This window comes from Lolium rigidum, chromosome 5 (assembly GCF_022539505.1).
Source record: "Lolium rigidum isolate FL_2022 chromosome 5, APGP_CSIRO_Lrig_0.1, whole genome shotgun sequence".
NCBI classification, from domain to species: Eukaryota; Viridiplantae; Streptophyta; class Magnoliopsida; order Poales; family Poaceae; genus Lolium; species Lolium rigidum.
This window is the reverse complement of record NC_061512.1, coordinates 226,871,363-226,877,603: the sequence shown is the minus strand read 5'-3', so window position 1 is coordinate 226,877,603 and position 6,241 is coordinate 226,871,363.

Sequence of the window (6,241 nt, the reverse complement as noted above, 5' to 3'; positions counted from 1 at the left end):
GTGGTAATTGGTAAAATGTCCTGGATAATGTGATACTTGGCAATTGTTGTGCTCATGTTTAAGCTCTTGCATCATAAACTTAGCACCTATTAATGAAGAAATACATAGAGCTTGCTAAAATTTGGTTTGCATGATTGGTCTCTCTAAGTCTAGATATTTTCTGGTTGAGGCGTTTGAACAACAAGGAGACGATGTAAAGTCTTATAATGCTTACAATATGTTTACATGTGAGTCTTGCTGCACCATTTCATACTTGAGTTTGCTTCAAATAACCTTTCTAGCCTAAACCTTGTATCGAGAGGGAATACTTCTCATGCATCCAAATACTTGAGCCAATATTCATGCCATTTGCATCCACCATACCTACCTACTACGTGGTATTTCCTGCCATTCCAAAGTAAATTGCTTGAGTGCTACCTTTAAACAATTCAAAATTTATCACCTCTTATTTGTGTCAATGTTTAATAGCTCATGAGGAAGTATGTGGTGTTTATCTTTCAATCTTGTTGGGCAACTTTCACCAATGGACTAGTGGCTTCATCCGCTTATCCAATAATTTTGCAAAAAGAGCTGGCAATGGGATTCCCAGTCCCAAATTAATTAACAAAAATAGACACTCCTCCATGGTATGTGATTGTTGGACGGCACCCGAAGGATTCGGTTAGCCATGGCTTGAGAAAGCAAAGGTGGGGAGGAGTGTCATCATAATAAAACTAAAATAAAAAGGCACTCCTTCATGGTATGAGATTGTTGGCAGACACCCGAGGATTCGGTTAGACATGGTTTGTGAAAGAAAGGTTGGAAGGAGTGCCACCCAAAAATAAAATAAAATGGGAGCCGCTCTTTGAAGGTTTGTCTGGCAAGGGAGTTAGAGTGCCCACTACCATTCGTTGACAACAACAAACACCTCTCAAAACTTTACTTTTATGCTCTCTATATGTTTTCAAAATCAAAGCTCTAGCAAAAATATAGCAATCGATGCTTTCCTCTTTGAAGGGCCATTCTTTTACTTTATTGTTGAGTCAGTTTACCTATTCTTTCTATCTTAGAAGCAAACACTTGTGTAAATTGTGTGCATTGATTCTTACATGTTTACCTATTGCACTTGTTATATTACTTTGTGTTGACAATTATCCATGAGATATACATGTTAAAGTTGAAAGCAACCGCTGAAACTTATATCTTCCTTTGTGTTGTTTCAAAGCTTTCTACTAAGAATTTATTGTTTATGAGTTAACTCTTATGCAAGACTTATTGATGCTTGTCTTGAAAGTATTATTCATGAAAAGTCTTTGTTATATGATTCATTTGTTTACTCATTATCTTCATCATTGCTTCGAATCTCTGCATTCATCTCATGTGCTTTACAATAGTATGATCAAGGTTATGATGGCATGTCACTTAAGAAATTATCATTGTTATCGTTTACCTACTCGAGGGCGAGTAGGAACTAAGCTTGGGGATGCTTGATACGTCTCAAACGTATCTATAATTTCTTATGTTCCATGTTACTTTATTGATGATACCTACATGTTTTATACACATTATATGTCATTATTATGCGTTTTCCGGAACTAACCTATTGACGAGATGCCGAAGGGCCAGTTGCTGTTTTCTGCTGTTTTTGTTTTCAGAAATCCTAGAAAGGAAATATTCTCGGAATCGGACGAAATAAAGACCCAACATCCTATTTTTCCCGGACGCTTCCAGAGCACCGAAGAAGGGCCAGAGGGGAGCCAGGAGGGCCCCACCCCACAGGGCGGCGCGGCCAAGGGGGTGGGCGCGCCCCCCTATGAGGAGGGAGCCCCGTGGCCCCTCCGACTCCGTCTCTTCGCCTATTTAGTCGTCCCTGACCTAAAAACACCGATACAGAGGACGAAACCCGAGAAAACCTTCCAGAGCCGCCGCCATCGCGAAATCAAGATTCGGGGGACAGAAGTCTCTGTTCCGGCACGCCGCCGGGGCGGGGAATTGCCCCCGGAGTCATCTCCACCGCCGTCTTCACCGCCATCTTCACCGCCATCGCTGTCCCCATGATGAGGAGGGAGTGATTCACCCCCGGGGCTGAGGGCTCTACCGTAGCTATGTGGTTAACCTCTCTCTCTGTACTCCAATACAATGATCTCATGAGCTGCTTTACATGATTGAGATCCATATGATGAGCTTTGTATCGCTACTAGTTTATGTGCTACTCATGTGATGTTATTAAAGTAGTCTATTCCTCCTGCATGGTGTAAAGGTGCTAGTGTGTGCACCGTGTGGTTCTTGTCGTAGGCTATGATCATGATCTCTTGTAGGTTGTGGAGTTAATTGTCATTATGATAGTATTGATGTGATCTATTCCTCCTTTCATAGTGTAATGTGGACGAGTGTGTGCGCTATGTTAGTTCTTGGTTTATTTTGCAATGATCTATTATGCTCTAAGGTTATTTAAATATGAACATCGAATGTTGTGGAGCTTGTTAACTCCGGCATTGAGGTGCTCTTGTAGCCCTACACAACGAATGGTGTTTGTCATCCAACAAAAGAGTGTATGTAGCACATATGAGAAAGAGTTGTTTATTATGCGATCAATGTTGAGAGTGTCCACTAGTGAAAGTATGATCCCTAGGCCTTGTTTCCAATACTGCAAACACCGCTTATTTACTGTTTTGTTGCATGTTTACTCGCTGCCATATTTTATTCAGATTGCTATTACCACTCATATACATCCATACTACTTGTATTTCACTATCTCTTCGCCGAACTAGTGCACCTATACATCTGACAAGTGTATTAGGTGTGTTGGGGACACAAGAGACTTCTTGCTTTGTGGTTGCGGGGTTGCTTGAGAGGGATATCTTTGACCTCTTCCTCCCTGAGTTCGATAAACCTTGGGTGATTCACTTAAGGGAAACTTGCTGCTGTTCTACAAACCTCTGCTCTTGGAGGCCCAACACTGTCTACAAGAATAGAAGCACCCGTAGACATCAGGGACCCATGTCGAAGTAATGGGAAAGTGGACTAGATGCACGAATCCATGTTTTCACACGCACGCGTCACACAGAGGAACCCAAACGGCAGCACTTACTGTATATCCATCGGCCCCATCGTCTCTCCCACCCGCAACTTCTATTCCCCAATCTCTGGCGAAAAACCCTGCTTGCACCTCCTCGAGCGCACCACCAACCTCCCCTTCCACCGAAGATCCCGAAGATGAAGCGTGTTCGCGGAGACGAGCCGGAGGCGAGTGCGGTCGTCAACGTCGATAGAGGCGAAGGCGATGCTCCGGCAGTAGTCGACGCCGCGGAGGCGGGATCTTCTTCCGGAACTAGAGCCGCTCTTCGCCGCGCCGTGACCGTGGAGGGCTCCGCCCAACCGGCCGTGGTCGCCGTTGCTGATGAGGCCAAGGGAGACGTCCTCGCTCCCGCGGCAGAAGCAGATGACCAGGGCTTCGATCCTAATGACCCGTACTACCGCCACTCCAGGCAGTACCACGAGCTATATGGCCCCAGAGAGTGCGACGAGTTCGAAGAGGAGGCCTCCGACAACTGCAGCGAGGTACTATACTATTCCGATCGATCCCCTGTTTTTCTTGATCTTACTGTTCACCTTAGGGTTTGCTCATAGGATAGATTGGTTTGCCCTGTCTGCTACTTCTTGTACAAATTGATGATTGTGGGGTTCTTAATCATCTGATTTGTGGTTCGTAGTTAGTAGATTTGTAATATTTGATGCACATCTTGATTCAACTGTACGAAAGTATCAACCAAATGATTTATGGTACCATGAATATTCATGCATGTTTCAAATTAGTAGATGACACTTGTCTTAATTAGGTCATGATTCCTTGTGTTTGATTATGATTACAAGAATTATATTATAGGTACTATTAATTGATCTGATCCATGGATTTTATAATCACCATTTGTCTTAAACTGGTGCTTATTTATACGATGAAACCATAGTGTGTACATCATGTTTATTTAGGAAACAAATGAATGATCAGATGCATGTAAATTATGACCACCATTTTTCTTGAATTCCTGCTTATTGACGTGATGAATCCATATTGTTTTATGAATCAGTACATCTTCAGGGAATAAATGATTGATCCCTGATCCATGAAATTTATAATCACCATTTTCTGTTAATTTCCTTCTCTCACTTCTTCTTTACTTTCAAATTCGCAGGAAGACTCTGAGGACATTGGCAGCGACAAGGAGGACCGGGACCGGAAGAGCCGCTTCGTTACGAAGAAGGCGAAGGCCGGCCGGATCGCTTTCCGCCGGGACGGTAAGCCTAATTGCCCATTTTGCGGCAGGGTTTTCCCGAAGGATATTGAGAGTCTGATCCAGCACGCGACGGGAGTTGGAAAAGGTAGCGCGCACAAGCACAAGGCTGCTAGCAAGGCGAAGCACGCTGCCTTTGGCAAGTTCCTCAGGGACTACATCAAGACTGGCCTCATCCCGCTCGTCGGTCCAGCTGTTGGCCCTCATGTTGTCCAGTAAATTTAGTTTCTGTTTAGTTGTTCCCCTGGAGGTTCATGGTTAAACTATGTCATGTTTCAAAGACTATGTTCTACTTTTGTTATTTGGAACCTGGGCAATCATACCAAGTTGTTTAAGACTATGTCATGTTTATATGTTGTTTGCTCTTGCAGAATCATTACTGCTGCACATGTTATCTCTTTTTTCATGTTGATGCACGCTGCATTTGTGTAGATGTTTTATTATGTAGCTAAGCAAGTTTCGAGTTAATTTCGACTACCAATGTTTGGCTACAGCAGAGTTGTGTAGATTACATATCCCTTTGTACCACAAGTTTACTACTTTTATGTCTCCTTGTTTCGACTTGTAGTTGCTGTTGTTAGTTTCAAGTTTTGTTTTCATAAATAGAATCTTTGTTGGTAATCAGCAAAACTGAAACCTCACAGGACAATTTGGAGGATGTGGTGCTCGAATAATAGTGGAAATGCGATATTATTTTTTACATGCATAATATATAGAAAATAACTAGATCTCTAAATCGATGCATATGAAGCTACATATATATTCTTGGTCATAATACCCTTATCTAAACGGGATGGATGCATGGCTTCACGTCGTCGTCGCTTTCATCGTCACTATCTTCGTCCTCTGAGTAGTAGTACCTCCTGCACATTGTTCCGTCGAACACCTTCACTGTGAGCACATCATCGCCTTCATATTTGAAGTGTACGAACCAGCCGAAATCCACACCATGCGCGATGGCGAATTTCTCCCAGCCCTTGTCGAGGTACATCCGGCCTTGTCCGTCAAATAGGACCTCCACGGTCCAGAGACGAGGACCGCAGTCAGCTGCTCGCAGATACACCTTAGGCTGGCTCCTGGCCGTCAAGATAGTCTGCAAATTTTTTTGGTAGTTCCTGCAAAGAGATCGAGCGCCGATCGTTTCAAATTAAAGGTTTTTTAAAACATGCCCATAATTAATCACATGCATCATATATGTGGGAACGCGTACATACCTTCTTGACCAAAGGGTCTTCATAGACGACGATGAAGAACTCCTCTATGATCAATGGCAGTGTTGACGGTGGTGGTGGCAATGATGATGATCCACTTCCCCTTCCCCTTCCCCTTCCCCTTCCGGTCCGCGTCCGAGACGTGGAAGCCATGGCAATGGATCAAGTGTATGTGAACAAAGAAGAGAGAGGCAGAACCTATTGACAGAAGGGATGGCCGTGTGGGTGTTTATAAGGGAGAGATGACCGTTGTAGGTGTTTACACAATAAAATAAGGAGGAGATGACCGTTGTGGGGGTTTACACAATAAATTATGGAGGAGAAGACCGTTGTGGGGGTATATATCTCAACTAAAAAGTAATGCGGACTATCTTGATGGAAATTGAACAAATGGGTACAACAAATCGTTGATGGTTTATCTTTTTTGCGTGAAGAGTTGTGTAGATTACATATCCCTTTGTCCCACAAGTTTAGTACTTTTATGTCTCCTTTTTTCGACTTGTAGTTGCTTGTTGTTAGTTTCAAGTTTTGTTTTCATAAATACAATCTGTGTTGGTAATCAGCAAAATTGAAACCTCACAGTACAATTGTTGACATTTCATGGCAAAATATTTACTTATATATAGTAAAAACCAACTAGCAAAAAGCATCTACAGTTTGAAAAGAACTGAGTACTAGCCAAAAGCACCTCACGCGGGAGGGAGACCAAACCAAAAGATCAGGTGGTCATGCAGCATCAAGGACTCTGTCGACCACGAT